General features: G+C 41.0%; 1 protein-coding gene across 1 annotated transcript in view; it reads right to left on the bottom strand.

Moving 5' to 3' along the window:
- The window catches only part of arid1ab (AT-rich interactive domain 1Ab), a 57,436-nt gene that overhangs the window by 43,666 nt on the left and 1,526 nt on the right, over window positions 1-12,244 (bottom strand). The window lies entirely within an intron of this gene.

The raw sequence follows: 12,244 nt of genomic DNA, 5'->3' as shown, positions 1-12,244 counted from the left end.
CAGCCCATTAAATTGAAGTTATAATTGCCTTAAATGTTGGAACAGAGACCTGTTCAGAAATCAATGACTAATTAAGCTTACAGAAGTTTACAGAAAAAGGTCTCATTACAACAGCTTAATTAAAGGAATTGTTCCTGAACAGTCCTGTATTCAAACCCATTTACTTCACAATACAAGACAAACTGTAGATGTGATACAGATAAAAATCTGAGCACTACGACTACACACAGCCGGTGTACACTAAAGTTTTAACACAAGCCGAGTTTAGCATTGCGACTCAAAGCTTTCAGACCACAATTAAATCAGCCTAGGGACCAAGGAGGAGATATGCCGTCTCAAATCGTAGTAAGCGTCTCCAAGTGAAATTAAAATTAAATAAGGTTTAGTCTAGAAACAAAGTACATGGGACAAGGGAGGAAAAAAAAACAACTTTGCTTCAGAAGCCCGGAGAAGAAAGCGGACCAGTTTTAATGACAAGCTCCAGTTCCCACAGGAGCGCTTTGAAAACCGGCTTAAAAACAGATCTCACTCTTTGTTACCAGGTGCTCTCTAAACACTTCAGCACCAAAAGGATTTCATCTTCAAGGGAGAGGAGCGATGCAAGCAGCTCTTTCCTGCACACGTCAGTCTATAGGAAGGAGTAGTTTTGCTTGGTTTCTAATTGACTTCCCTCAAAAAACAACAAAAAAAAAAAACTAACAAAAAAAAACAAAAGCAGAGAAGGTGGCAAGGGAATAACTCAGAATTTACTGGATTCTTGGGAGGGCACATAAAACAAGCCCCATGGTCTCGGGGAAAATAAAAACGTGCTCGTTGAGATTGCCAGCCTTGATCAAACCTTTAAATCTGGTCAGTTCTGTTTAAAGAAACATTTAAGAGCAGATCACAAAGCTTGCGACAACTGCATTTGTCTCATAGCCAACTAAATATTTAGGATTCTGTGCCTTAGATTTGCTGGAAGTACTTAAAGCGATAAGGAAAGCTGGGAATGTAACGGAGGATACAGCAGACAGCCCTCCTCCAAGAGGCTTATGAGAGCCGAAGACATCTGCCCATCTCAATCAGCTTTTCACAATCGATATGTAACCACTGTTTCACAGGAAGACAACAGCAAAGCAAAAACACAAGCAATACAATATAAAGTGCTCTAAAAATCAAGTACAGGTGAAAGTTACATTTTGTAAAATAAACTAAAGCTTGCCACTAATCAGACTGCTTCCAGTGGACTGCTATTTTAATCTAAAAGCCAACTCTTCGAAAGTTTACATGCTGAATGCGGAAGAACTCCACAGTAAACATCCTCTTAAGGTGTATTGTTTTTAAACCAAAGAAAAACCATGCTCAATGCATTCCTTGTGAATCAAATCGGTCAGTGTTGAGGTTTAGCAATAAGAAGCGGTGCAGACAGTCCTGAAAGCACAGCCAACACTGTACATACCGCTGCACAGTAACCAATCCGACTGCTGTACCACTGAAGCTATGCATTCATATTCCTCAATGATCCACTGACCCAAATGATATCAAAGGCTCAGTAAGCTTTGCACACATGAATCAGACTAAATAATACAATAAAACCTCAGCAAAGATAATACAGTCAGTTGCTGCTATGGTCACAGCAGCCCTCCACAACAAACAAGTTCACACACAAGTCACCTCGCTGAACAGCTCAAGCGAGAGAGACGGGCTCTGTGTATTCGGACACTGTCTTCCTCAGTCGGCCCATTAAAATCACTTGCATGGTGCGTCAGTCGCATCCCCCGGGAAGAGGAACAGGTGGATTATTCCGACCCAGCCGCCAGCAAACCTGCAAGCTCCCCGCTCTAAATTCCCTCATCAGCAATACAGAGCGCAGGGCCCAGTCCTCAATATGCTCCCCGTCAAGACCATTTAAATGGCCGAGTCAAAGGGAACCCCAATCCCCCGCTGGCTGGCTGGCCTTGGCCGCTCTTTGGCAGGTGAGACAAGAGGGCTGGCATCTCTTCCTGGCCGGCCCCCTCGTCACAGGGGTGAACTGTTGGACCTGTGGATTTGCACATCTGCCAGCTGAACAGTTACCGTCTATGCAAATACTGAGGCTCTTGTAAGAGTGGAGGCAAGGTCAGCAAATGCAAAGCCACACAACCTTTTCACCAAGGTTTGCAGGCATTGGCTCATAGAGACCATTTAGCCCCTAAATGGAAATGCATCGCAAGTGTTTGCGACCACAAGCCTCCGTTAAAAATGAATAAATGCTACAATCAGGTAATCTGCCTCCAACACTCAGAATACCACCAGGCCAGACACTAATAAGATGGCGTGGAGAGGTTTTAATGAGATTGCTTTAGCAGTAGACAGAAGAAAGTTGTAAATTAAATGCTTTATCAACCTATTTTATTAGATGATTTTTCCTCCCGGTGCCCAGATGGTAACTGTAATTAAGCACCGGTCTCTCGAAACTAATAAACACACAGGCCTCGTGAAGGTGTGCGACTGTCAAGAAAAAGGTTTACGTTCATCTTTAACACTTCTTTGCGTTCAGTTTCGCTTCCTCCGAGCCCAGTGTGATCCCACAGCAGAAGCCTGCTATGTGAATCACACTCTCTACCCATTCAGCTTTGGAAAGCAAATTGATCATGGAGATAAACCATTAACATACACCAAATAAACCATGTGGATTTAAGAATTAAACACTGAGGAATAAAAAAAGTTCAGATTACAAATGCCAAAAAAAAAAAAAAAAAGTCTGAATGCAAGAAGTAACGCATCCAATGTTGCAGCGCTCACAAACCCGAATCCAATTTCCAGTCGCATCAGTCTCCATCTATACAACAAATAAACGCAGGAACCCAAGTGCCCGCCTGTGACAGCGGCTCTGTGCTTTTACCTGGGGGCTGCTTCATTTCCCCACTTAACTAAGAACATCTATTTTAAGGTTAACCTCTTTTATATAAAAGACATACATATATTATGTAAATCAAGCCTGCCGATTGCCACAAGTTTTAGAGAGGAAATTACTATGCTAATCCAACATTTTATTTTTTTATTTTTTTTGTAAATGTCAAATGAAATGAATTACCTTTAAAATTTCAATGTCGCCCTACCAAACAGTCAGAATTTGACATTTGTCTAAAAGCAGGGGGGGAAAAATAATAATCACCATGGGCATCTTAATTCTCTTTCTCCAGACTTTTTAAAATGTGTTACAATGATCTGCTTTTCCAAGTCCACTTAACTCACTACATTTTACTGCCTTACTAAATACCACTGTTTAAGGGTTTGTTTCATTAAATCCACAGATCCAAGCCATGGGTTGGCAGCAGTTATTAACCCACTAAAGAACAGTTCCCTAGGACATGCATTCTCAGAAACAAGATCTGAAAGGCTCTACTTCAGAGTCTGACAAATGTACTGGAACTAGCTTGGACATGGCATTTAATTATCTGTGGGGAATTTCATGGCAAAATCATATTTACCCCAGGAATGAACTGCCCGATTAAAACTGGAAGTCCAAATATGACCCGAATCCCCTAACTGTGCATATAAACAGGCAAAATCAAAAAGGTATTTTACTAAAGTATTGAATATATACATGCAAATGCAGATTTCAAAGGTTTTGCTTTCTTTTTAAAAAGAATGTCTCTTTAAAATGTAAATCAGGCCAAGGGGGTGTTGCTAATTTTACTAACAAAAACTCCCTAGCAAAAGGGAATTGAAAAATAAAAAGTCAAGACATTCTGAAATAACCACCTAAGTATCACTTTCAAACGACGCGTCTGTCAATGCGGAGAAGTATTCCTAGGCCTTGCAAACAACCTGAAAATAAAAACCCTGCACAACCAATCTAAACGGCAGAGCCTCGAATCTCCAGAGACCCATAATGTCTACAAAGAGAACCAGGTCAGGTGATCCCGAGACTAACCGAACTGCCCACTATAAAGATTTCCCCCATGGACCAGCATCATCCAAACGCACAACAGAAACCCCCACCGACAGCACAACTGCACTTCACACACTCGGGATGTGTATCAGCTTCAGGGGGGGGAGGGGAGGATTTAATTAGTCCGCTAAACACAAACAAAAAATCTTTGAAAGCACAACACTTTCTATACTGTCCCTCAAACCACTGATTTTCAGTTTCACATTAAGACAGCAGTGTTCACTGTATATTTCTAGGGAAAACAGTTCTGTCCTTACGTTTTTATTATTCATGACCATCACTGTAAAGGGTATATTTTAGGTAAGGTCAAATCTAACGATCCTCTTCTCCCCCTGAGCTGTGAAGTAAAAACATCTCTGCTGTGCAGTCAACTGACACGGCGCAGTTCCACATCACAGCCCTAGATGTGTCGGACGTACAGGATGCGATGAGGTCTCCATCAGTGGTTCTCAACCCCGGTCCTGGAGACCCACTGTCCTCCTGGTTTTCATTCCACATAAGACTGCATCAAGAAGGGCTCCAGATGAAAAGAGCTTTACATTCAAGAGCAGAGAAGACAGCCGATGAAGAGCCATACGGAGCTGGAAACGCTACAGGTCTTGGCCATTTAAGAAAAAGCAGTAGACATTAGGCAGGAACACAACTGCAATAAGACAACAACCGTCGAAACATTCAATACCAAATAAAATTAGTTTAGTATCCTGTATTTTGTGTGCTCAGATGCTTAAAGTGATTATTTTGTATTTTTATTGAGCAGTAAATGACTCCATCTCCTGATTAACATTTGCCTGCAACATGGAGATCTAATGAAATGACCAAGTCTTTCTTGCAAGACGACGTCTGTTCACTTCACTTACAGCATCTTTAAGCTAATGGACAGAGTAGGTTTTCCCCTGGAGTATTTCAAAAGTAATGCTGCCTAGACCAGCTTCTCCCACTGAGGCGAAATAAATTCATATCCAGGACATCTTGGCCATCCTGCCGAAGAACTGGAGCTTCAAGAAGTCTTCTCGTTACCATGAAACAAAGTCACCAAGGGTTCACAATAACTCCAACAAACACTAGAAATAAGAGAGCAGCAACTTCTATGCAAGAAGCCAGGCTTAGGTATTCAACAAATAAATACATATAATGGCTATTGTTTATCATTATTTGGTGGTTTGGGGCTGGTTTGACACTCTGATCTTCACCACACACTGGTATTCAGGGAAGCTGTAACCATTTGAACATTCACCTCGGCTCAGAACGCCCTCACATTTATGAATCAAACCCAAGCCAGCTGGAGGCAAAATATCAAATTCAAACACTGATATAAGGGTTAATCCATAGTTATGTAAACAAAAAAGGATGACCGCAATTCACACGTGCAGGATTAAAAGCACTGCTGCAGATACAGCAGATGACTGTGGGAAATCATGACTTATAGGTGTGAGGAGTCACCCGTTTGCCAAGAGCACAGCAACCGTACTTTCATATTCCTCTCCCCAAAGCAAACGAGAGCCGCTCTTCTCGAGGCGGCTTCAAGTATATTAATTCCATTAGCGAGCACACATTTGAAACAAGGTGGGGGGCAGCACAGGAAAGTGTATGGAGGGGGGACCTGTGCAAGAGTGGCTAAAATGAATTTCATTTCCCTGTCCGTGGTATACTGTGGAGAAATTGTGTTGTCACTATTCATGAGCTCGTGGAGATCAAATGGTCGAGAAACAGGATGAAATATTAGCGGACGTCAGGCTCTCTACGATCGAGTCCCAGGGAAGCAGCGACGATGTGCCGAGTGGCATGGTTTAACATGCCAGCGTTCTGGAAATACGACGCACATTATGGAAATCTCCTTAAGGTTGTCACCTTGAATATGTGCCATTTTTACTCATTTTACTGTATCATTGACAAACGCTACTAACACACAATAAAAACTCATAAGGTTTTAATAGGCAAAATGTTCTTCACCAGGAACACAAATGGACACAGACAGCCATTCTGTTTATGAGACGGGAGTGACAATTCTTCACCCCCCCCGAATGAGAACACAGTGGCTCATTACTGAAATTCACAGCCATAAACCACTATTAAATGCATGCATAAATACATGCAATGAAATATGCATACGGCGAAGTCTTATTAGATTAAGCAAAAAACCATCGCTGGTAATATTACAAGAATGGTATGAACAAGACATCTAAAAAAAACTTTTTATTCTTTTAACCAAGATTTGATTTATGCTTTTGATGAATCAAAGTAATTTTCCATGTACAATTACTAGCCAAAGGCTACCATCACACTCAAGTTGGCAGAGACTGTCAGTAGTCTAATTAGCAGGAAATTAGCCTCGACACAGATCTCTAGCACTGTTGTGATCACATTTACGGTGTAAAGCCCTTCAAAAACACGGAGCAGAACTGAATATTTGCCTTTTCCTGTGTACTCCTTCAGGTTGATTGGGACACACCTGTCCCTCAGAGCTGCAGAGATCCCAGTTAACTCCTCCTGGCCCTGCACTCCTAGTGTTGATCTACGTAGCGCAGCTGAATAAGAAATACAATATTTCCACTTCTATAAAACATCGCATTACACGGTTGGTCAGGCTGAGATACCAAAGCTCTGTGGTGCTGGCATCATCAATGAGTCTATAAACCCTGTGAAGCCAGGGAGTTTCCAGAACAGTGTACCAAAGATCTCTACACTTGGAGATGTAGTGTTATCATTGGAAAAGCGTGGGATAGAGTGCAAATTAGGTTCAATTACACAAACTAAAAACTAGCACAGACATTACAAGGCCAAAACACAGATGGTGATCTGGTCCTTTTCCTTCATCATGCAACCATACATTTTACCTACTGCAGGCAAGCAAAGACCCTTTGAATAACGCAAGAAATTCAGAACTTAATTTCCCCAATTAATTCCTAAAAGTGCGATCTCTCAGGAAAGGTTGAGTGGAAGATCCGTGTTCAATCTGCACTAGCACTGGAGTTTCATGGGCAACAGCTTTGCTTACCTGCTGCAAGAGACCCTGGGACACACTCATACCTTTTAAGTGCCTGTTGGCACTTTGTAGATCTAGTTAAGTCAAGACAACAGCTATACAAGAGCAGAAAACAGCAGACAAGGCCTCTAAAGTTATAGCAGAGACACAAATTAATTAACTCCAGCTTTGAGCAACACCTGATTTGTTAATCATAACTGATCAATTGCAGTCCAGTGCACTATTGGTGTGATCCCTTAGTGTCAATTTGGTTGCACTTACCATGTACAACATACCGGTTTACACTTTTCTCTAGGTTACCTTTCATATTACTGTAACTATACAGCATAACAATTGAAAAAAACATTGTCATTTGCTCAAAAACTACTGTACATTTTATTATCAGAATTTAACTCGGGTGCGTCTTCAATACCCATTTTTATTTATAATTAAATAAATTACTAAACCCCGTGAAATGGAGGTCTGTCTTCAGTGTATTCAATTTTAGAGGTTTGGTGTAGTGTGAATAAATAATTTGAATATTTGATTAAGAATGTTTAATAATTCTCATATCACAGAAAATAAAACCCGATATGCCATGCATCCGTATCTACACATAGGTTTCTATATTGTGTAGAATATTCTAGATCCACTATAGAGTCCATCAGGACATCAGTGGAACTGCACATTTAAGCCATGCTTGCCTACACCTACTGTAGTTTACTGGAACTTTATATACCTTGGAAGTTATTCGAACAAAGGAAAAACTGCAGACTTATTAACAATGAAGACTCCTTGTTAACCATTAAGATTCACTTTCATTTTATTCTCTATTCCCACAATTAAAACATTACAAAACAACCTCTTAAAGCAATGCTAATTCAATCATTTGAGAACTTTATAACAAAAATGGCTTCACATCGGCTCAGAAGTGGCCTGTATGGTTAACGTGCCCCACATGCCTTTTCTTAACTAGTAATCTCAAACTTTATTGAAGATAAAAAAAGAAAACGTTAGTGACAGGTGTAATACTTTTTTTTTTTTTTTTATATATACTTTTAAATGCACAGATCACTGACATGCTACCTGTAAATTACTTAAATAGGAACAAGCAATCACCCAATGAACATTAAATTGTTAAATAGATGCTTAATGTTTCCATAAAGTAAAAAGACATAGGCAGAATTAAGAATGTCCAGAGCCATAAAAATGTAAAACCCTTTAATCTTGGAGGATGCGTTATTTTGACTGACACCTCAGACATCAATTAGGAAGACAGGAGGTCAAACCAACGCATCCTCCTCGAACCAGGGGTTTCGCCAATATAAACCACTGATTTTTAACCTATCCTAAGGCAAAGACCTAAGGGGGCATCACCCAGGTGCTGACCACCCTCTCGAATGCCCCGGCGAGGCTGCAGTCGAAAGGCAGAGACGCGAGCGGCCCGCTGGATGTTTCAAACGCTGCACTGGCAGCACGCAGCTCTGATCTACTGCCTACAACATCCAATCACAAAGTGTTAAGAACATAGAGCAACATCAGCACATGTGCAGGCAGTTGTAAACACACACAGCCACACACGCATCGGACTTCTTAATGAGCAGGAGACTGAAATCACCAGGAGAAAACTACCGTGCTCTACACTAGGAGGAGCATCTCCTCTCTGAAGTCATCCATGTGCACCAGCATCAGACCAACATCACAACCACGGTAATTTCTCCCTGCGTCAACCCAGAGAAAACCCCTCACCATGTTTTTGAATCAGTTTCTCAAACCCAACTTGTGAATATATGCTTTAACCAGACCAATAACCAACCTAGTTATACACTACTCACAAAGCACTTCTAATTCCCTTCATTTGAAGCTGTTAATATGCTGTGTATGTCCCTTCACAATCAAAACAATGATTTGTTCCCAGTGTAGAAGAGGATTTTAATATACAAGTCCTAAAACCACTGATAAGGTAATGAATTCTCATTTGCAAGAGGCTCCGATTTGTGAACGCTACCGACGCTATCATTACAGACGGTTGCAATGCGTCACTTACAGTAACCGCTACACAACCATATTTTAAAATTAATATTAAAAAAAAAAAGATTCAGTTTAGTGCAATGCAACCTTGTTCTCCTTTGACACAATAAATGGTTTTACTACGACAATTCATCACTCATTGGACCACATCGCTTTGGAACTAATTTTGCTCACTGATTTTACTGTTGAGGTGTTTACAACAAACTGAACGTAAATGAAGGACATTTCCACGTTAGTCACTCAACATGAATATTTCAGCATTAAATACGAGTTTTAAAGGCTTCCATTTTGTTTTGGACACATTGGAGCCCTGCTTGAGGATTATCTAGGTTATTTCCATTGTGTGCAAAACATTAAATATTGCTGCCTTCAACATCAAAAACATGCTTGCAAAGTGCAATCTATACATTTCCCTTAAACTAAGCAACATAAAATATGCCATGTTAGTCATCTGTAATTAAATTAAGAAAGCACTGGAATTATCCTCTCTCAGTGATAACATACAGCGCACATACTATTCCAGCTGCAGAGCGAATATCACTATCCAGCAAATGTAATGAGTCAGTACTTCTGGTAAAGAAGCCCAAATAGCCAATTCAAAACATGATCAAATAAATGCATGAAAGTGTCACCTTTAGAAAATACCTGAAAGTGCAGCAGCTTTAGTTGACACGCTTGAGTCTTGTCAACAATCCCCACACAGTTTCTATCACCGCTCTACTCCAAAGAACAGCATCACACATCACGACCAGCTCTCTCCTGTCTCTTCCCAAATCACCTCAACTCCCCTGTCCTCACAAAGTTCACCAAGAATTGCATTTCTTCTTTTGTTTTAATCAAATGTTGTGTAATGTTTGTGACTAATCATTTGCCAATGAACATCACATGTAAGGGAAAGATTTTCAATAGCTGGCAGCTGATGAAATGCCAGCGATTGGATTGTGCTAATTGGACTTGTCTTAAGGATCCAATTTACAAGACGAGGCAATATACAACTCCCCTTTTCATCCAAAGCTGAAAAGAGCCATTAAACACACTTTGTTGTGCTTTATACCTGCATGCATTATTGCCACAGTATTAGTATAAACATTTATCTTTACAATAAAAGGTAGAGGTTTTAATCAAATTTTGGTGGGATGCAATAAAACACATTAAAACAAATACAAATGTACATTTCTAAATGTACAGACAAATATACAAACACCTCTCAATGGGTCATGAGACAGATAAAGACAAACCCCTCGATCAAATGCACCTTTCCAGTTGAGAAGGGAGACCCCTCAACAATATTAGCACCGAAACACCGAATTGTCCATTTCCTCTTTGAAACATACAAACAAAACCACAAGCGAATGAGGACTCGCTCAATACCGCGGTACCGACTCCCATTTGTGTCACAATACACTTAACAGGCATCAATTATTTTCATAAGCTGCAAAAAATAATTGTGAACCGTTATTAAGGGAGTCGAAACATGGCACGCACATCAGGCGCACAAACAAATCAATGCACCTTTTGAAAAGCCACTCATTAGTGTCATGACACCTCAGGATGCCCCTGGTTTGTGTACACCGGTGCTGGCTCGGCTCACAGAGTCGCGCATGGTTATCTCCCCAGCCTCACTCACAGCATTCGCTTCATGCTTAGTTATCACCCTGACACAAGGGCCACGAGCAATATGGAAGAAAAGTAGAAGTGGAGGAAAAAAAGGGAGGAAAACCACACAGACACACACACAGGATTACCTCCAGAACCACAGAAGCATCGGATTAATAAGATCCACGACTGTCTGCTACAGCACACCACAACAAACTTACACACACACACACACGTCTGTCCTACCGAGGAACATGGGAAACAGATTCGATACAATTAGATTTCAGCTCCTGCCTGTTATCAATCCTAGCCCCAGCATCCTGCAGAACAGACCCTCTGCACGACAAGAGCCGGGCTTAGATTTAAATATTGCCCAATGTGAGAAATTACTATTTAAATAAGGTGCAATGTATACCAATAAATGCATAATCTGAAAATGCTAGTGTACAAAATTTCATATGAATGTTTGAACTGGATTGAAATGGTCGACCTATTCTGTCTTTTCCTCGTTGACCACTTACATATATTACAGATAATGAAGATTAAGTGAATTACCAGACATCCATCTGAAAATTAATCTAATAGTAGATCTGTTACACCAAATACAAGTTGACAAACAGACTGACATGGATCACAATGCTCTGTAGGAAGATCTCGCAGCCGTCAGATTACACTTTACCTATAGGGTAACAATGTAATCGTTTATTGCAACAGTTTCACTCTGCATCTAAACTTTGTGACACTCGCATCAGAAAAATCAAAAGTAGGTTAAAAAAATTACAGAATTAGTCACTTCCATGCACCAACTAGCCGTGTACTTGGAGATAGAAATAAGAAAGAAAATTAGATCAATTAAGAAAAATTGTATAGATTTTTTTTCCCATTCATCATAAAAAATGACCAAAGAAAGTGTATAAAAATGCCCCTGTAGTGAGAAGAGAAAGTGGTGGCGTGAGGCGACAGACTGTGGACACACATGAGAAGGGGATGCTGCATGCGAGAGTGAGCCCTGTGTGTGTGAAGATGTGTTTGTTATCTTCAGTGTAAAAGTACATGAGCTAATCAGTGATTGTTGTAGCATTACATCAGATGCAATTATAAATGGCCAAGAGCAGAGGATGGGGAGCCAATCAGATCTCAGCTAGCATGTCAACCTAAGACCAACTGTCTCCTGGCTTTGACAGAAGGATTTTACCTCCATAATTCAAATCCCAAAGCAAAGCAATCTGCACTTACTCAAATCACTGGGCAGTGTTTACTAGCAGCCCAAGCACAGAGGAGCCCGGGTCTGGGGACACGGGGGCCGGATTACAGCGAGCTCATGAGCAGGAACAGCAGGTCAACAGCACAGACGGACAATACAGTGTTAAAAATAACTTTAACTACCCCTCGCGTGTAACACACGGATAAAAGGACACGCATTCTGACCAGGCTCTCGCACACAAAAAAACACTGCAACGCCGGGCATTTCCCTGTCAATTAAAGACAAATATGCAAATGTAATTAATACCAGCGCGCTAATCTATCGATCAGGGCCGGCGATCTCGCAGCACCAAGTTTAACAGGCGACTTCAACGCGCAAAAATCACACTTTCGCGAGGCTATCGCGGAAGCCCGGGTTTCACTGCGTTTTAAGCCGTCTTTCCCTGCAGAGACGGATCCTGCCCGACCAACAACAACAACAAAAAAACGCCTTTCGCCCCCCCCCCCCTTTAAAAGTGCCCTCTCCCGTAACCCCG

The sequence above is a fragment of the Amia ocellicauda genome, chromosome 11 (assembly GCF_036373705.1).
Source record: "Amia ocellicauda isolate fAmiCal2 chromosome 11, fAmiCal2.hap1, whole genome shotgun sequence".
Lineage (NCBI taxonomy): Eukaryota > Metazoa > Chordata > Actinopteri > Amiiformes > Amiidae > Amia > Amia ocellicauda.
Note: the sequence above shows the minus strand (reverse complement) of the source record. Positions and strands in the feature narration are given on the sequence as shown.